This window comes from Oncorhynchus clarkii, chromosome 21 (assembly GCF_045791955.1).
Source record: "Oncorhynchus clarkii lewisi isolate Uvic-CL-2024 chromosome 21, UVic_Ocla_1.0, whole genome shotgun sequence".
Classification (NCBI taxonomy): domain Eukaryota; kingdom Metazoa; phylum Chordata; class Actinopteri; order Salmoniformes; family Salmonidae; genus Oncorhynchus; species Oncorhynchus clarkii.
This window is the reverse complement of record NC_092167.1, coordinates 36,570,393-36,591,797: the sequence shown is the minus strand read 5'-3', so window position 1 is coordinate 36,591,797 and position 21,405 is coordinate 36,570,393. Positions and strand designations below refer to the sequence as shown.

The window sequence follows — 21,405 nt, the reverse complement described above, 5'->3', positions numbered from 1 at the left end:
GTCAACACTCAAGACGAAATTGCTTGGAAGCATAATGAGATTGTGTCCTACTTTATTGGGTTTCCTTCATCTCCCCATAAGGCTTAATTTTCCTAAATAGCTTTATATTTGGCATAGTTTCGCAGTGGCATGTTAAGTTTGTGCATTGAGCTTTTATGGTGCTATGTATCACTTTATGATGTTCATTTATGATAGTCTCAGGTGCTTAACTGTCTGTGTTGGTAAACCCCACTGTTGGCAGCTGTATTTGGCAGGAACACACACGCAATTATACATTGTCCAGTAACTCAATGGTCGTGTTTACAAGTAATAATACGTTTAAATGTGCCCTTGTCTATTCACAAATGACTCAATAATGGTATCCTCCACTCAATGAAGCTCACTATTCTAAATCTAGTCACTACAGCTCCATAATCCCCATACCACATAGGGCATACACTGGTTGAATCAACGTAGTTTCCACTTCATTTCAATTCAATTAGGTTGAAACAAACATGGAATAGATGTTGAATTGACATCTGTGCCCAGTGGTAAGGCTGGAGGCCTGAGTTAGTAACATGATGCAGCAACAGGACGCACGCCTCTCTGTCTCTCTCAATCTCTCCTTCTCCTGCAATTGGCACCCTATTCTCTATTTACTGCACAACATTTGACCAGGGCCCATAGGCCTCTGTTGCAAAGTAGTGTACTATAGAGAATATGATTCCATTTGGGACGTAGCCTTATGTGCTGTGTTGTTGTACATAGAGACCTATACTATTAAACTGTCTCGGTCTCATCTGTGTCTCTGAAATGTGCGATGGTACAAGATCTCAGATGTGGCGACATTTCCATAAGTGAGTGGTATGACATTCACATGATTGTTTGTGGAAAATGTTATTTTGCAGGCAGTTTTCATGTATTGTCTAACGCAGTCAAGATGGCAGCAGTATATTACAGCTATAGGCTATATACACTCTTACACATATTTATTTGGACAGTGAAGCTAAAACTTTTAATTTGGCTCTATACTCAAGCGTTTTTTAAACTTGAGATCATATGTTTCACATGAGGGGACAGTACAGCATGTCACCATTTATTTGAGGGTATTTTCATACACATCTGTTTTACTGTTTATAAATGAATGTGCTTTATGTTCTAATCCCCCCCATATGAAGGTGTCATAAGTATTAGGACAAATTCACTAATAGTGCATTCAGTTTGGTCAAAAGTTTAGTATTTGTTCCCATATTCCTAGCACACAATGACTACATCAAGCTTGTGACTCTACAAACATCTTGGATGCATTTGCAGTTTGTTTTGGTTGTGTTTCGGAAACGGATAATCATGAATGAATCGTGAATAATGACGAGTTAGAAAATTACAGATGCACAAAGATCATGCCCCCTAAAACATGCTCCCCTATTACCAATAACAGGGGAGGTTAGCATTTTTTTGGGGGGGGTATGATCTTTGTCCCTCTGTAATTTTCTCACTCATCATTATTCATAATTCATTTATGATTATCCATAATCATGGTAGCATCCACATTGTAGAAGTGTTCAGATCTGATCCAGAAACATCTTCTATTCTTATTTACAATAAAAGTGACTCTAAAATGACACAATCAATTATTCATCTTTCAGTTCCTATTGGGAAAACATATTCCGAAACAAATTGCAAATGCATCCAACAAGTTTGCAGAGCCACAAGCTTGATGTCATTGCGTGCTAGGAATATGGGACCAAATACTACACTTTTGACTACTTTATTACACTATAAGTGAATTTGTCTGAATAATTAGAAGAAAAAGAAAACGTATTCAAATCGGGGACTAGATACATAGAGTGCATTCATTTCTAAAAGGGTAGACAAATGTATGAAAATACCCTCAAATAAAAGGTTACATTCTTTACTGTCACCTTATATGAAACATTTGATCTCAAATAAAAAATGCTGGAGTAGAGAGCCAAATTAAAAGTTTTAGCTTCGCTGTCCAAATAAATACTTTAGGGGAGCGTATAGCCACACAGAAGCTAGCAACCAGGGTTTTCAAACACTGGTACAGATGTAGGCTCTTAGTTTGAGCCAGACTACTACAGCAGGAAAATAATTCTGCAGCAACAAGAAATGTGAATTATTATGTGGATTATAAATAGGCTAGTGTACATTTGTTTTGTAAGGGCTGATACCTTTTTTCCTTAGGGCAAATCCAATGACATTTTAAAGTGGAAATTACAAACTTTTTAAGCCTTGAATAAACTACAAGTTAGCATTTTCTGCTGTGCAGGAACATTATATTTCCAGCAACAAAAGAGTGATCAAATTAAGATCCTACATCTGTACAGTAATGACATCCAGTTTTGGTCAGCGCACTAACTGCAGAAACCATTTCCATCTGGGGTGCATGGCAAGCAGTGCCGGCTCAAGATAACGATTCATCTTTTCAAATGCAAGCCCCGTTGAAAAATGTACCACTCTCTGCACTAGTTCAAGGTGTACCAGTATACTTAATATGAATGTGCGTCACTATTAAAGTCTACACATCATTGATATTCAAACATTTGTGTGTAAACGAAAGAGTGCTATTGGTGATTGATTTGGAAACAATTCATCATCTGAATCTTTACATTTTCTAGATTGAAAACATTCACAGTCACACAATTTCAAGCAATCTTAAAACGGTGTATTAGCCTACAGCTTTATAATGGTGCAAACTAAGAATTGTACAGGCTTATACCGATCAGTAGAGGCCAGCGGTGTTGCTAGCAGTTGACAATTGCCTCGTTTCCACAGCCTTACCAAGCAGTTTTAGGGCGCACTTAGTCTGGTAAGGCCGTCTGTTACACATAAATATTTTCCTGACAAAATGTAATATGACTTTGACATGAGTAATTTAAGCACTATACAGGTAGAGGCCGCGTAGGTAGTTGGTTGCATTTTTATCCCATCTTTGCTGCTAGGTGGAGCCCGAGTATATGTTGTGAGCGTCAATCCAGATCCGAGTTTTGCCTCTCGCCGTTCTCGCATTCTACCTTGAGTCGAGTCAAGACCGCATTTCTCTCAGGCAGTGCTCCGAATTTGGTTTGTCATGCGCCGAGAGCTCAGTTTTGGAAACAATTTCTCGAGTTCTTTGCCGTGGACCTTTTCCTAACAAGAGGCTAAATACATTATTTTGGATACTCTTTTTTTAGTTTTGTTGGTATAACATGTTACGCCTTTGAGCTTTTTCTTTAGGACATGATGTAGCCTAGCTACTGCACAAAAGAGGACGTGTGTCAATGTTGAGGGATTGACATCTAGATAGAACGGGCTCCTTGTGTAGGCTTTCTCCCGCAATATCATCAGTAGCCTATAGGCTACACGGATCATACTACAGACATTTCCAGCTCTTCTATTAACTTACCGGACTCGTGAAAGAATGGGCTATAGCCTTAACGGAGTTATTCGAAATAATTGTTGGGAATCGCGTTCTTTTCCCTCGATCATCTGAGTAGATTGAAATCTGCATGGTTCTCAGTGCGCAAGTACGATAGCCTATCCATTGGGGAAAGACAATATTGTGTGAGCAATTTTATCACTTACACTTTCAATGGGATGACTACTTGAAGGGTATAATCGTTTCACCAGTATCATCTTCTAAAACACGGTAAGAATACTCTGCTAAAATGTAGACAATATGATTTTAGCTTCATCTGCGTCTATATTTTGATGCGCATATGCACTTCAATTAGGCTACCTGCAGTTTCTCCTATATCCAATATTTGCGACAACGCTGAGTGTTCAATGCAATGTGTAGGATAGTGATGTTATATGCTAGGCTGCCCCCCCCCCCCCCCCCCCCCCCCCCAAAAAAAAATGATGCTGGACTTTGATTTTTAAATAAACTTGTCGGCATTATTTATTGGCTATGCAGTTTGCAATGAATTGCTTTGTCAAGATATCGATACTTTCTGGTGTCAGTTGCGGTGATTAACGAGCGTCACTTAATTAAAGACAATAGGCATTTTTCAATGAGCGCGTCCGTGCTGCTCGAGCCAAACACCAGAACCGATGCGTACATTTTCAAATAGTTTGGTGCATCATGGTTTATTGTGAAGGGAATGGTTGGAACTATGCTCGTGCAAGGTGCGTTTCTTCATTCACTACCTTTCTTTCAGAGCATCTTGAAAGGATGTGCACCGATTTTTAACATTGCTTTTGCGCAATGTGAAGTTGGATGATGAATGAATTGCAATGAATTAAGTTTGTGTTGGATACTGCAAAACCGTTCAGGTAGTCCCGTACATGCCATGTCTGCTTGAAACAGGGGTTGTATACAATAAGATGTTCAAGGGAAAACGGAAAATGGATGTAGTTTATATGCAAATTTCCCGCTTTTGGAATTCTGACCATTTTTAGTGCCACCATGCAAGTTAAAGGGGAACAACTGACGCAGTAACAGAGCAGTGGGGGGGGCACCTCTGCATCTCACCAGAAATGAACTGTAGGCTTATGAGCAACCAGAATTGGTTACATTTATGTTGATCATCTCATTCCAAAGAATGCATGTTGGGCTGATTTTGATTTATTTCTCAAACATCACTTGCACAAAGAGCACAGGTTATGTGTTGTGTTGCAAAATGTTATAGAAATGTATTTCAACTCATGTAGTGATGGATTTTACATTGTGATTCCTGAGGTAGGCCTATCAACAACCGCTCTGAACACCTCTGCCTACCTCTACCTTACTACCATGAAGCTTACAGGCTTCTATAGGCTCTTATCTGGAAATTGTGGGGTTGGACAAACACTGTAGATAAGCTTTGATTCGTGCATATTAAATCTAAACCGGCAGCGGTAGCTAGGCTAACATTTTGATCAGAACTTTTCTTAACCCTCCACAGCAGTGATCTTAGTTGTCCTTTTGGTCTCGTTTCAATATATTTTGTCATTTTGTCGGTAACATTCATTTATTTTGAATCCGTCCCATCAGATACCTTAGATTGTTTGTGCGCTATTTCCCAGACATTCTACCCAGGGCTAGGTCTACTGGCGCGCACTCTATTTGTCGCTGATTCTTGTCTCATCATCTGTGAAGTGCTCTCAAGGCGGTGACACGTGATTACAGCAATATCGTCAATGTGGTGGGTTGTACGGTAAACATGCCCACAACAAAACTAACACAGCCATCTATCTACCTCAGACGGTGAAGACCTTGACATTCTCCTCCCAAGAGGAATAACGAGAGGACAGTTGAAGCTTTCTGTCTTAATTGGATGTCAACCTGTAGTTTACTTTCAATGTATCTTGTCTTTGCTTATCCAATGCCACGTCGTTCTTCATAATATTTGCTCCACAGCTGTGGACAAAGTGTCCCAACGGTGGTATGTCTGACGGATTTTTACTTTTGACTATATTGAGAGATGCTGACCTTGATTTACCTCTTGTTGTGGCGCCGCCCCATTGCAGTGCATTCTGGATGTCTGGCCTAATTCATTTTAGCCAACCGCTTATGCAGTAAAGTCAACATGTCTGGAAAATTGATAATCCTGTCAGTAGCATCAGTTGCTCTGTCTGTAAACAGCCTTTTATTGCCCAAAAAAAGGAACTTAGGGAGTCACACAGCTCCCCAGTACTTCGATTCTTTATTTAAACTGGCAGGTCAGTTAAGAACAAATTCTTATTTTACAATAACGGGCTACCCCGGCCAAGTGACACTGGGCCAATTGTGCGCTGTCCTATGAGACTCACAATCACAGCTAGTTGTGATACAGCCTGGGATCGAACCAAGGTCTAGTGAGACTTCTAGCATGGAGATGCAGTGCCTTAGACCACTGCGCCACTCGGGAGCCTTTACCTGTGTGAAAACAGTGGTTCCCTATGGTCATTACTGCTTTAGGTGTTCTAAGGCTTAGTAGATGGTTTTTCACTAAACCAAACTTTATCTATTTGTTCTGGGCTGTAATTCAATCAAACTGGTACATATAAATTAAGGAAAGGAAGCGTTTTGGGGCAGTTAGCTCAAACACATTGATTTGATCAATCTAGGCCTATAATTATCCAATTTGGAAGTAATTATTTATTTGGGTTTAATAACCAGTTATTTGAATCAACGGTGCGATGGATGGTTGTCAATGTTTAATTCTAGCCAGGTGGTCCCACCCATGTTTACAAGCCAGGCAGAGAGATACCTACTGAGAGCCTAATGTTTTAGTGAGCAGCTGTTGTATACAGGATATGCAGCTGACAAGGTCCCGCAATGATGTTGATCGAACAACAAAGGTTTAACAAAGCCTTCATAAAACCTTCGAAGCCTATATGCTTTGTAATCAAAGTCATACAATTAAGGTGTGATGACATAACCAGTACTTATTCTAAATACCCTTTTACTGTTTAGTGTGATATTTACTTATAAATGGTTTGTGAAGCATTATAAAGGGTTATAGTACCTTTTTATGAATGGTTTACCCCTCAGGATGCCTGTTTCCCTCGTCTTTATTGTCTGTCGTTTTGTGGTCTTGACAAAGCTGGTTTTACTGAGACGTTTCTCTAACAACTACGCAATAACTGGTTATCTCTCTTAACCCGGATGGTGTGTGTGTATAGGTTGGAACGGCTCTTGCCAGCTCAACTTGGAGGTATTTTATTCTGCATTGTCTCTCTGGACAGAGCCTCTGTTTTTATATCACTCTCATGATGTAAGCCCTCCCCTCCTATTCGCTGCCTCACATTCCCGCTAATGGCGTCAATTTATAATGATATGGGTTAATTTGGTGAACTTAGGTTTCTCCAAAACCAATCCTGACTACTTCCATATGGGCTGCCATTGCGTTCCGTCCTCCGAAGCAATCTCATTTTGTGTGCTGTTTTTGCCGTTTTCCTTTCTTTCCTTTTTTCCAAATGCACTGTCTTAGTTCTCAGTGAGTGTATTTGCGTTTTCCTGAAGTCTATTTGATTAATGTGATTTGTTCTTTCATTTTGAACGTTAATACGCAGCAGGTGGAATCACATTTGCCGTTACAGTATGACTCGAGACATGAGCTCTTCAATTCTCTTCATCGATTTAACTGTATAGGATATGACTTAATAGCTCCTCTGTTGTAAATTAAGGCTTTGGCTGGAGTTGAAAAAAGTACTGGCCTTGTATCGATTTGAATAGCCTACAAAGGCTAGAGGCTACTAGGCTATTTAGGGTATTTAGATATCTGTAAATTGCGGTGCTCACACTCTCTTTCACGGTCTCACTCTAATCTTCCTCTTGCGACAGACTAGGCCTTAATTATTTTCAGAGCTCAAATGAGTTGATAGCTTTAGGATGAGAGGTTGTGATTTATCTGAATATGAGTCGTCTTTGAACAAAATCAATGGGCACTTCCTGTACATCACATTCAGCCCTAAGACAACGTTGCCGCTTGAGGTACAGTAAGGGAAGCTATTAAGAGGGAGTGTGGAATGTTGAAGTGGTTTGATCACTAACTTGTGGAATATCACCTCAATCTATTTTCCTTTGCCTGTTTGGGTGCGGGACATGGCTCATGTAACAGTATATGCGTCTTATTGCTCAGGTACATGTACAAACTGGTTTCGGGGGTGAAATTCATATTCATCTCGGCGCCTGCATGTACAATCATCTGTTCTTCAATCAAAAGCCATTTGTTCATTGTGGCTTCTGCACCGACTGCCTTCTGTCTCCATGTACATTGTGTTTAATGAGGGAAATTAGTTTCTTTATAGAAGCCAGAAAAACAATTACAGGAAGAGAGGCGAAGCCAGCAGCACCTGGTAATTGTCTTTTTTGCCCCCCTCCCTTTCAATGCTCCCCTGACCAACCAAAATAACACTTAGGTCACACCAAATGCGGCTTGGAATTTTCAGCCAATTTGGTCATTGCCAAAATTGGTGTTGGAATGGATTTTTGGGTTGCTGGATGGCATGAGGGGGTAAATGTATGATTGACGACTTGGGCTTGTCAAAATTGACCTTGGATCCCTACAGATTGCCATATGCAGCTGGCAGTTGCATTGTTAGACATTTGTGATTCTACCTAGAATAAAGGCTTTAGAAATGCTAGCGTAGCATCAATCATATTGCCTGACAACTCAATGAGTTCTTCTGCTGCTCTATCGTTTGTTACATACTTTAGTCTGAGACTGCCATCGTTGAAGTTGTTTGTGGTGATGTCAAAATGAGGGGTGTTGTACAAAACAAAGTCAATAGCAATGGGATCATCTCGAACCAATCAGAGTATCGAAACTAATGGCACATTTTTGAAACGCCGTTTGACCTACGTGTTTCCTGGCTCTGGCCCAACCCACTGGTTTCTGGGACCAATGAGAACGGTTAGAATGTTTGTGTTCTAGAAATCGTCGGAGGTATTCAGATCTAGACTCGTGGCGGAGAAGAAACTAACGTCCGTGGCGTTTGGCTGAAGCAAGGAGTTTGGGTAGCCAGGCAATCAATCATGTCCTTTTATGGGTACAAATAACCAGGCTTGGCTAAATCCTTGCATACAACCAGGTATAATGACTGATGCCAAGGAAACAACAGTCGGGCTACCTGCCCTGACTCTCTTACACACACACACAAAAAACACACACACACTCATGTAGGCCAAAAAGGCCCCTGCTGCCAGTGTGAGGGCCTTGGCTCTCTGGGGTCTCCAGGACAGGAGTGATCATGCTGTTAAGGTGAGACAAGCCGGTCTGCCAGGACTAGTCTGTGGCAGGAATGTGACAGAAGAAGAAAAGAGTGTCAGAAAAGAAAAGAACCATGGCCGTGGAAAGTAAAGGTCCTTTTGAGGCACGTCTCGCTCAACACTTTCAGTGTCCTGGGCTACAAAGAGCTCGGACAGAAAGGTTGGGGTGAAAAGCTTTCACAAACTGTCAACAAAAGGAAAGTCCGGTAGAAAATGAGGCTGTATTGAGGTGTCCAGAGCATTGTGGTGGATCCTTCCTCGATTGACATGTTTGAAAGATAGGGTCGTGCAATTGGATGCTTGATGCTGCAGCTCGGGAAAAAGGGATGACCTCGAAGTGTTTGAGTGTTTTAAAAGAAAAGGCCTAGAGGAAACACCATGGACACGATACAGAACATAAGAGCCATTAAGGCCAAGGTTTGCTTTCAGGAAGTGACAAAAGGCATATTTGAGTCCCGTAGCCGTGGCTTTATATATCGAAGGCGGGCGATTGCAGGGTCAGAGTAGTGAGATGACAGGGGTTATTGTGGTACAAGTTAAGTGCTTCTGCATCAGCGTTTGGCTCCGCACAAAAGATGGAACTGGAAAGGTTTTGAGCTCTTAAGAGTTTTTGAGTGGTTTAAAACACAAGCACACACAGACAGACAGACACATTTGGTGCCCTATGAGTCACGTAGTGTTTATTTTTTTATTTTCTATTGTCAGACCGAGGAGAATGATGCAGTGTGTGGCAATGTGAGTGTGATAGAAGACATACATTCATCCCACCATCCCTCTCATTCGCTAACCCATCCATTATCCTCAAATGACCCCATTCTTCTCCCTTATGACAGGGATTATCAAATTCATTCCAGCGCCTATCTCTTTGTTGAGTTTGCCCCCAAATGCGGTTGGGAAGAGGGTACGAGGGTAGGGTCTAGGGCTGGCACAATGTACCGTGTAACGATGGTTATGGTTGAAGACGTCATGAAAATGAAATCCGTTTCTGCGGTAACATGGAATCTTAACCATGTGATGCAACTTTGTTGCTCCTTGCTGAAACAAGCAAGGTTTTCAGTTGCCTAAGCAACACCCCTCCTCCCTGCAGCAGCACACACAGAACTAGAATGACTGGAAATGTGCTTGGAACCTCTAACCCTGTCAATTTGACTGGTAAACTTATGGGTACACTCGCAGTGGCTGCCTGGTATAATGATGCAATAATTTCCATAGTAATGTAGAATGTTCATTCAAATTGTTAACTGATGTAGCTCATTCAATGGAATATATTTTTTTGTAGTTTCAGTTAAGGTCGACCGATTATGATTTTTCAACGCCGATACCCATACCGATTTATTGAATGACCAAAAAAGCAGATACCGATCAATCAGCCAATTTTGTTTTTTGTTAATTTTTTTTTAAATGTATGTATTTATTATAATTATTATTATTATATTTATTTATTATTATTTTTTTTTTAAATTTAAAAATTTGATTTATTTGTAATAATGACAATTACAACAATACTGAATTAACACTTATTTTAACTTAATATAATACATCAATAATATCAATTTAGCCTCAAATAATGAAACATGTTCAATTTGGTTTAAATAATGCAAAAACAAAGTGTTGGAGAAGAAAGTAATATGTGCCATGTAAAAATGTGTGCCATGTAAAATATGTGCCATGTAAAAAAGTTAACGTTTAAGTTCCTTGCTGAGAACATATGAAAGTTGGTGGTTCCTTTTAACATGAGACTATACCATTTGTATTTCATATACCTTTAACTATTGGATGTTCTTATAGGCACAATAGTATTGCCAGTGTAACAGTATAGCTTCCGTCCCTCTCCTTGCCCCTACCTGGGCTGGAACCAGGAACACATCGACAACAGCCACTCGAAGCATCGTTACCCATTTCTCCACAAAAGCCGCGGCCCTTGCAGCGCAAGGGGAATAACTACTCCAAATCTAAAAGCGAGTGATGTTTGAAACGGTACTATTGCATTTACCCTGACTCTGCGTGCAATGAACGCAAGAGAAATGACACAATTTCACCTGGTTAATATTGCCTGCTAAACTGGATTAGTAGTTATAACTAGTGATTATGATTGTTTTTTATAAGATAAGTTTGATGCGAGCTAGCAATTTACCTTGGCTTCTACTGCATTCGCGTAACAGGCAGGCTCCTCGTGGAATGCAATGGTTAGAGCGTTGGACTAGTTAACTGTACGGTTGCGAGATTTGATCCCCTGAGCTGACAAGGTGAAAATCTGTCGTTCTGCCCCTAAACAAGGCAGTTAACCCATCCTTCCTAGGCCGTCATTGAAAATAAGAATGTGTTCTTAACTGACTTGCCTAGTTAAATAAAGGTATAAAAAAAATCATTTAAAAAAGTCGGAAATCGGCGCCCAAAAATACCGATTTCCGATTGTTATGAAAACTTGAAATCGGCCCTAATTAATCAGCCATTCCGATTAATCGGTCGACCTCTAGTTTCAGTTGACTTGATCAACAAATCACAGCATGTATTGGTGTACACTTCCTGCATTTACTCACTGCTTTGCTCCTATGGGTACACTTGCAATGGCCGACAGTCCACTATTATGCCATCATTAATTTGAATCTGGACGCTAATTCTATTCATTATATTTCTATAGCAGCACATGTAGTCAGGAGGAGAGGAGAGAGTTTGCATCTTAAAATAAGAACGATAATTAACGGTGACCGCGGTCATTTGGCTGGCCAATAACTGTCATCCAAAATTACACGACCATCACAGCCCTAGTAGGGGCCGATGATCGACCGCTTTTAGGCGGGATGGAGTTGTGGGAGATTTCATGCCCATAAGTTTGCAGTGTTTTAAAAGAGCAGCTTATGAAATGTCCTAGTCATGGAATTGTTCTAGCTGCTTCCAATAGGCTTATCAATCAGACAACGCACTGGAAACTTATGGGTTGAGTCAAAGAGGCAGAGAGAGAAGTAGGGAATGTGACCACCATGGAACATAAAATCACTCTAAATCAACTTGGCCACCGTTGATTAGATGACTCCTACAATGAAACCCGTTATGCTGTTGCGGTCCATCCAATAAAGATGGGAAACGATACACATAAAAATAGCCCGTCGACCATCTTTCCTGAGTTCTGGTGCCACGTCACATTAATTCAAGTCATTTATGCATTCCATTTGAATAAAAGCCTACGAGGGTGGCATGTCAGCGAGGGCAGAGCTCGACCCGTGTGGCGTGCGCTTGGCCCCAGCATGACCAATTACGTATTTTTTGCCCCCCCACCCAGTCAAATTTCTTTGCTCGTTGACTTTCCCCGAGCCTGCAGTTTTTCAATAATCTGCTACCTCCCTTCCACCTTCAATTTGCCACTTAGTTAACTTGTCCCTGGTCGGGTCAAAACAGTTAGGCTGAGCAGTGTTACAATTTACAACTCTCAAACCTCACACCAGGTATCTCAGACGCTGAATGTGATGCATTGGCGATGTGGTTTTGAGTGCCGCCGAGCTCACAAATGGACATGCGTCCTTAATCACTTCAGATGTAAAGGAAATACAATTCAGAACGGTCATCCTCTATTTAATTGTTGTTCATAGGCCTACTGTAACTGACAATAGCGGATGGATTTATAGAACAGGGATAAAAGCTTGACGTGATGAGTGTTGTTGTAGATTAATTGAGTGCCACCTTTTACCTACAGTAGTGTCTTAGAATAGCCCTCCTTTTGATGAAATAGGGTGACCTTTTAGGGTTTCTATTGATGTACACTATATATATGTGGACACCCCCTCAAATTAGTTGATTAGGCTATTTCAGCTACAGCCGTTGCTGACAGGTGTATAAAATTGAGCACAAAGCCATGCATTCTCCATAGACAAACATTGGAAGTAGAATTGACTTCAAACGTGGCACCGTCATCGGATTCCACCTTTCCATCAAGTCAATTAGTAAAATTTCTGCCCTGCTAGAGCTGCCCCGGTCAACTGGAAGTGCTGTTATTGTGAAGTGGAAACATCTAGGAGCAACAATGGTTCAGCCGCAAAGTGATAAGCCACACAAGCTTACAGAACGAGACTGCCGGCTGTTGAAGCACGTAGTGCGTAAAAAAATTAACATCTGTCCTTGGTTGCAACACTCACTATCGGGTTCCAAACTGCCTCTTAAGTAACGTCAGAACAAGAACTGTTTGTTGGGACCTTCATGAAATTGGTTTCCATGAACGAGCAGCCGCACACAAGCCTAAGATCACCATGTGCAATGCCAAGCGTCAGCTGGAGGGGTGTAAAGCTCGCTGCCATTGGACTCTGGAGCAGTGGGAATGTCTTCTCTTGAGTGATGAATCACGCTTCACCATCTGGCAGTCGGACGGATGAATCTGTGTTTGGCGGATGCCAGGAGAACCCTACCTGTACCAATGCATAGTGCCAACTGTAAAGTTTGGTGGGGAGGAATAATGGTCTGGGGCTGTTTTTCATGTTTCGGGCTAGGCCCCTTTGTTCCAGCGAAGTGAGATCTTAACGCTACAGCATACAATGACTTTCTAGACAATTCTGTGCTTACGACATCAACCTTACTAATGCTCTTGTGGCTGAATGGGAAGCAACGTCAGTGGAAAGCCTTCCCAGAAGAGTGGAGGCTGTTATAGAAGCAAAGGGGGGACCAACAACGTATCAATGCCCATGATTTTGGAACGAGATGTTCGAAGAGCAGATTAACAAAAGTATGTGGACATGTAGTGTATCCTGGAATAAGTAAATTCATCTGAAGTGATGGTGTCATTCGGAGTAATCAAATGTTAGTTACGAAGGTGTAAAACCCACTAGAAGGACTAGTGGGTTCTGGGCAACTTCTTTTCTCACCAGTTATACATTTATTGTATGGTATTACTGAACAATGTGTAGAACTGTTATATACGTAAAGCATGGGAGTTATGTGATATACACAATTATATTCAGTTACTATATGAAAGTAACTTGCCAGTTCCATTGGTTTATTAAAATCAGTCCACTTTGATTCACCTAGTCCTCCCACAACAGGAATGAATCAAATCAGAAGTTTTAAGTTTGGTAGTTATGTATCTGCGACCTGACCTGACGTGTGAGTGTGAAAAAGATTGATGTGAAATAATTTATATGCTGGCTATAATTCCTGAAATGTCGATTTAGCATTTGAAGGAATCCTAGCTTCTCTTATGATCCTCCTGGTGTTAAAAGGCACCCAGAAGCTATTAAACTGACATAGTCCAACGAAGCCCCAGTACATCAACCTCTTTACTACTCTGTAAAGTGTGATCCATTTGTCTATATGTATTTTACAATGTGACACGTTTTCTGAGGAGAAGATTGATATTGAAGCTTTGCTAGGTTTGGAGGTTTTTTCCTTAACTAGATGTGGTGGGGACGCAAACAAAACAGGGCTTTTTCTGCTAAATGGAGGGACTTGGGTTAATTTATGGCCTGTTTGGAAGGCAGGTTCGGGTCTGAATCCGTAATGAGCAAGTGCACCTGCAGTCGCATACAAATGAATGACGATGACACTTCGTATTTATGCCTCCCAAACCATGGAGACCTCCTGATCTGACCACTAATTGCTGATCAAAAAGGCTTTAGTTGCATACATCATATCATAAATATCAATGTATAGTTCCTATACCGCACTGTACAATGGTGGACAATGCCAAATGTGCCACATGCCTAAGGAATACAGATGCCACCCATCAAGTTATCGCAAAGGTTTTCAAATGATAAATGTCTTAATTGTGTCCCAAATGGCACCCTACACCTTGGGTTTCCAACCACACCTGCACATTTGTTTTTATTTTTGAAATACATGTTTCATCTGTAAAAAATGGCACCTTACTCCCAATATACTGATTTTGATAGGGTTCTGCACCATGGTGTAGCTGGAGGACAGCTAACTACTGTTCTCCTCGGTACATCGACCTCAATACAAAACCTAGGAGGCTCATGGTTCTCACCCCCTTCCATAGACTTCCACAGTAATTATGACAACTTCCAGAGGACGTCCTCAAACCTATCAGAGCTCTTGCAGCCTTAACTGACATGTTGTCCACCCAATCAAAAGATCAGAGAATTAATCTAGTACTGAAAGCATAAGCTACAGCTAGCTAGCACTGCAGTGCATATCATGTGGTGAGTATTTGAATCAGAGAAAGGGAGAGAAAGATAATAGTTTTGAATAAAATCATTTCAGAGAGTGAGAGGGAGAACACCCGGAGCAAGCTAAGTTTAACCACTGTTCAACAGAGCTTAGAAAATCAGAATCATGTAGCTCTGACAGAGTGAGTGCCATATTTGGTTGTATTTTTGATTATTTAAAAGAAAATTACGTTCAGTTAGCTTACGAATACAGCTAGATATTTTAGCCTAATCAAACACCCATCTCAAACAGAGGATGGTATATTAGCGATCTGGATATGGCTATCCATCGCTGGAACTCTTTCAAGTCAAGGTGCGCTTTTGGTTTTATTAATGTATTGCCACTGGGGCCCGCCGGTGTAACTGCTTTCTGACTACACTGTGCTACGTGATTGTAGCGGATTTACTTATGCGTTAGTCAACTAGAACGAATAAACTACGACAGGACAACGATGTAGGCGGTCATAATATGAAGGTTTGGCTTGGAAAGGTTTTTTCGCCTGGTCACAGACCAGGTAGCCATCCAATTTGCTGTTATAGAAATAAGCCCATGCTCATAAAAAAAATATCTGAAATGGCACTGACTGCCAATGATTCACAACCCTTGACTTTTTTCACATTTTGTTGCTACAGCCTGATTTTAAAGTGGGTTCAATTCAGATGTTTTTGTCTGGCCTACACCCATAATGTCAGTGAATTTAAATATTTTTTTATATATCTTTTCAAATTAATATATTTAAAGCCGATATGTCTTGAGTCAAGTATTCAACCTCTTTGTTATGACAAGCCTAAATAAGTTCAGGAGTAAAACTTGTCACCCACAAAGCCAATTCCTCCTTTGGCCGCCTCTCCTTCCAGATCTCTGCTGCCAATGACTGGAACGAACTACAAAAATCTCTGAAACTGGAAACACTTATCTCCCTCACTAGCTTTAAGCACCAGCTGTCAGAGCAGCTCACAGATCACTGCACCTGTACATAGCCCATCTATAAATAGCCCAAACAACTACCTCTTCTCCTACTGTATTTATTCATTTATTTTGCTCCATTGCACCTCAGTATTTCTACTTTGCACACTCATCTACTGTCAAATCTAACATTCCAGTATTTTAATTGCAATATTGTATTTACTTCGCCACCATGGCCTATTTATTGCCTTTACCTCCCTTATCTCACCTAATTTGCTCACATTGTGTATAGACTTATTTTTCTACTGTATTATTGACTGTATGTTTGTTTATTCCATGTGTAACTCTGTGTTATATGTGTCAAACTGCTTTACTTTATCTTGGCCAGGTCGCAGTTGTAAATGAGAACTTGTTCTCAACTTGCCTACCTGGTTAAATAAAGGTGAAAAAAAAGAATAATAAAAATAATATTTAAAAAAACGGTGCGGGGGGGGGGGGTTACCATGATTTTTGTTTTTAATTACTACCTCATCTCTGTACCCCACACATACATACAGTGGGGCAAAAACATTCTCCCACTTAAAAATATGAGAGAGGCCTGTCATTTTCATCATAGGTACACTTCAACTATGACAGACAAAATTAGAAAATAAAATGCAGAAAATCACATTGTAGGATTTTTTTATTAATTTTTTTGCAAATTATGGTGGAAAATAAGTATTTGGTCAATAACAAAAGTTTCTCAATACTTTGTTATATACCCTTTGTTGGCAATGACAGAGGTCAAACGTTTTCTGTAAGTCTTCACAAGGTTTTCACACACCGTTGCTGGTATTTTGGCCCATTCCTCCATGCAGATCTCCTCTAGAGCAGTGATGTTTTGGGGCTGTTGCTGGGCAACACAGACTTTAATTTCCCTCCAAAGATTTTCTATGGGGTTGAGATCTGGAGACTGGCTAGGACACTCCAGGACCTTGAAATGCTTCTTACGAAGCCACTCATTCGTTGCCCGGGCAGTGTGTTTGGAATCATTGTCATGCTGAAAGACCCAGCCACGTTTCATCTTCAATGCCCTTGCTGATGGAAGGAGGTTTTCACTCAAAATTTCACGATACATGGCCCCATTTATTCTTTCCTTTACACGGATCAGTCGTCCTGGTCCCTTTGCAGAAAAACAGCCCCAAAGCATGATGTTTCCACCCCCATGCTTCACAGTAGGTATGGTGTTCTTTGGATGCAACTCAGCATTCATTGTCCTCCAAACACGACGAGTTGAGTTTTTACAAAAAAGTTATATTTTGGTTTCATCTGACCATATGACATTCTCCCAATCTTCTTCTGGATCATCCAAATGCTCTCTAGCAAACTTCAGACGGGCCTGGACATGTACTGGCTTAAGCAGGGGGACACGTCTGGACTTACAGAAAACGTGAGGGTAGGAAACAACAATTTTAGAATAAGGCTGTAAAGTAACAGTGGAAAAAGTCAAGGGGTTTGAATACTTTCCGAATGCACTGTATGTCAGTGGTAGTAAGTCCTATTTGCATGTGGAAATGTTACCAAATGCATCTTTGAGTCAGGAGAACAGTACTATGTATGAATTGCCAGTGTCAGTCCATTTTTGAGGCGATAATCCACAATATAGTGTCATAACCAGAAGTAAACACTTGTATAATGCGTAATATTTTTTTGCAAGACTACAATGTCCTCAAAAGCCACATGCCATACGATCTGAGGTCTTCCAATTCAGCATAAAATGGCATATGACGGTGTTGATAAACAAAGTCCTTTTCACTTCTGTCTTTTTCCTTCGATATCTGAAAGGTAATGATGAATAGAAGCATTTCTGTCAAGCCCAATAGGCCGTAGTACTATTCCTGTTTTGAATTATGCATCTACAGTGTAATATTGAGTGGAAGGTTCCTTTTTTAATTAGTAGAATGCACATTTCCAATACATTCAACGGGGCTCAATCCATTTGCTTGATCAGAATCTGATCTCGAGTGCATCTTTTAATAAATATATTTCAGTATCTCCCGCTACACTTGTCTGAGCCCAAATAGTTATCACTAATCAATAGTGATAGGATTGGATATAAACTGAGCGGGACAGACTGCCTTATCCAGGAGGCTCCTTGCAGCAGTCACTCACTCACAATGATGCATGCGATTGGCCCATGGGAGTAGTGATGTTGGCTATTCCAGTCCCAACCACTGTGTGCCTGCAATCATCCCTTGAACCAGGATCATAATCATTATGGCACACTGTAAGAATAAAAAATTAGCATTTATTATTGTACAGGGCCAGGGCCCTGTTTCAGTCCATTTTCTAACATTTTGTGTCTAATGAAAATGACCCAGGTTGGTATATAAGGAAAGGTTCCCCTTTCAGTTTGTGGTGCTGCGGAGCCAACTGGCAAAATAATCTTGCCTGCCAGACCTTTCTCACCTCTCAATGTGGAGATGCCTGGATTGATGCAGCGGCCTGCTGGAGCAAAACGTTTTTAATAAATTACCCGTTTTTGTCTTACCTTGAACTTTATTAACTGCCTAAAAGCCGACGTCGTCTGAAAAGCGCATAAGCAGGGTAGTTCTTCTTCCTCTGTCATTTGAAAAGGGTAGCTGTTGATATTGACAATGCAGACCCCCCTGCCCCCCCTGTCGTGCTCTTTTCATACGTATTTTGACACTCGTGCCCACGTGTGTGTGCGTGCGTGTGTGTGTGTCATTCATAAGAGTGCAGGCAGGGTTGCCAGGTCTCGCAAAAATTTCACTCAAAACCTGCCAAAAAGCCTGAAAACAAGCCCAATTAGTTGTTTTTCAGAGCAGGAGTTGCCACATGTATACAATAAACCATTTTCCCCCAACGTTATCTAGCCAATAAAGAAGTAATATCAACTTAATTTGTAACGACATTAGAAGCCACATTCGGTTGAAATCAAAATAATATTTCTTGTGAATTATGACATAATAAACCTATTTGAAATGGTAATTTGCCATTTTATTAAACTCGCCATATCATTTTACATCAATCGATGTGGATTTTAACTCGTTTGACTGCTATGAGTAAAGCAATAATGCATGACGCAATGCGCAGTGCCTGGATACAGCCGTTAGTCATGGTGCGCGTGTGTACAGTGCCTTGCGAAAGTATTCGGCCCCCTTGAACTTTGCGACCTTTTGCCACATTTCAGGCTTCAAACATAAAGATATAAAACTGTATTTTTTTGTGAAGAATCAACAACAAGTGGGACACAATCATGAAGTGGAACGACATTTATTGGATATTTCAAACTTTTTTAACAAATCAAAAACTGAAAAATTGGGCGTGCAAAATTATTCAGCCCCTTTACTTTCAGTGCAGCAAACTCTCTCCAGAAGTTCAGTGAGGATCTCTGAATGATCCAATGTTGACCTAAATGACTAATGATGATAAATACAATCCACCTGTGTGTAATCAAGTCTCCGTATAAATGCACCTGCACTGTGATAGTCTCAGAGGTCCGTTAAAAGCGCAGAGAGCATCATGAAGAACAAGGAACACACCAGGCAGGTCCGAGATACTGTTGTGAAGAAGTTTAAAGCCGGATTTGGATACAAAAAGATTTCCCAAGCTTTAAACATCCAAAGGAGCACTGTACAAGCGATAATATTGAAATGGAAGGAGTATCAGACCACTGCAAATCTACCAAGACCTGGCCGTCCCTCTAAACTTTCAGCTCATACAAGGAGAAGACTGATCAGAGATGCAGCCAAGAGGCCCATGATCACTCTGGATGAACTGCAGAGATCTACAGATGAGGTGGGAGACTCTGTCCATAGGACAACAATCAGTCGTATATTGCACAAATCTGGCCTTTATGGAAGAGTGGCAAGAAGAAAGCCATTTCTTAAAGATATCCATAAAAAGTGTTGTTTAAAGTTTGACACAAGCCACCTGGGAGACACACCAAACATGTGGAAGAAGGTGCTCTGGTCAGATGAAACAAAAATTGAACTTTTTGGCAACAATGCAAAACGTTATGTTTGGCGTAAAAGCAACACAGCTGAACACACCATCCCCACTGTCAAACATGGTGGCAGCATCATGGTTTGGGCCTGCTTTTCTTCAGCAGGGACAGGGAAGATGGTTAAAATTGATGGGAAGATGGATGGAGACAAATACAGGACCATTCTGGAAGAAAACCTGATGGAGTCTGCAAAAGACCTGAGACTGGGACGGAGATTTGTCTTCCAACAAGACAATGATCCAAAACATAAAGCAAAATCTACAATGGAATGGTTCAAAAATAAACATATCCAGGTGTTAGAATGGCCAAGTCAAAGTCCAGACCTGAATCCAATCAAGAATCTGTGGAAAGAACTGAAAACTGCTGTTCACAAATGCTGTCCATCCAACCTCACTGAGCTCGAGCTGTTTTGCAAGGAGGAATGGGAAAAAATTTCAGTCTCTCGATGTGCAAAACTGATAGAGACATACCCCAAGCGACTTACAGCTGTAATCGCAGCAAAAGGTGGCGCTACAAAGTATTAACTTAAGGGGGCTGAATAATTTTGCATGCCCAATTTTTCAGTTTTTGATTTGTTAAAAAAGTTTGAAATATCCAATAAATGTCGTTCCACTTCATGATTGTGTCCCACTTGTTGTTGATTCTTCACAAGAAAATACAGTTTTATATCTTTATGTTTGAATCCTGAAATGTGGCAAAAGGTCGCAAAGTTCAAGGGGGCCGAATACTTTCGCAAGGCACTGTATATCACAAACCAGATGTTATTAAGACTACAAACCGTTATAAACGGTCCATTTTTTTGTGAGATTGCCTTTTCATTTCAATAGCTATAATCTGGGTTTATGATTGTAATTAAACTTTGGGTTGCAGATAGCCTATAGGCATACGCCTTATATCAGATAGTCTACAGTAGCCTAGGCAAGATGTAAACGGAACCATTTAGCAGCTTGCTTTTAGTTCAAATCAACAGGCTCATTTATTCAACATGAATAGCTTGGCGATTTTCTATGGTAATTGCTTGTGTTTCCCAATAGCCTGCTGGAATAGGCTACTAAAGATGGGGTTGTACTTTCAATCACTGAATTAAATATTAATATGTATGTGAAGTGAATATGCTTGTCAACAGCAGCCAGTGTTTTTATTTTATTTTTTACATGTAGCTCAATCTGACTGATTTATGTCAATTTAATGCGTTATGAGAACTGATCGGCAATTGCGAAAAACTTCCAATTTATTTAACTGAACATGGCCATTTTAATAATAGCATAATAACCCAAGGCTACTACAACAGCAATACACTGAAGTTATAGGCCACTCCAGGTAGACTACATAAGTGGCAGATTGATTTGTAATGACTCCAGTGATCTAGTAATGTCAACATATTTCTTGTATAAAACTGTACAGTAGCCTACAATGGCATATACATGGATAGGCTACTTGATGGCCAACAAATGTTAATAAATGCAAATGTTATTCTCCACATTTAATGTCAGTTTCATTGAGCACTTTTCCCCATAACAGAAGCAGGTGAGGGAGTTCCATAACTGACATTTCAAATTCCCTCTCATGCATTTCAGGTCACAATTGTAAATGAGAACTTGTTCTCAACCTGCCTACCTGGTTAAATAAAGGTGAAATCAAAAAAATAATGACAAGTTAAATAGACTATCTGCAACTGGTAAAA

The 21,405-nt window shown here is 40.5% G+C and overlaps 1 protein-coding gene across 2 annotated transcripts in view; it reads left to right on the top strand.

Annotated features, from left to right (window-relative positions):
* Nucleotides 1-3,036: 3,036 nt before the first annotated feature.
* The window catches only part of LOC139378979 (adhesion G protein-coupled receptor L3-like), a 300,766-nt gene continuing 282,397 nt past the window's right edge, over nucleotides 3,037-21,405 (top strand). Inside the window, exon 1 of one of the 2 annotated variants that reach the window (XM_071121642.1) lies at nucleotides 3,037-3,628. The gene's annotated coding sequence lies outside the window, so the exon portion shown is untranslated. The remainder of the gene's footprint in view (nucleotides 3,629-21,405) is intronic. The other variant, XM_071121641.1, reaches the window with a different exon arrangement.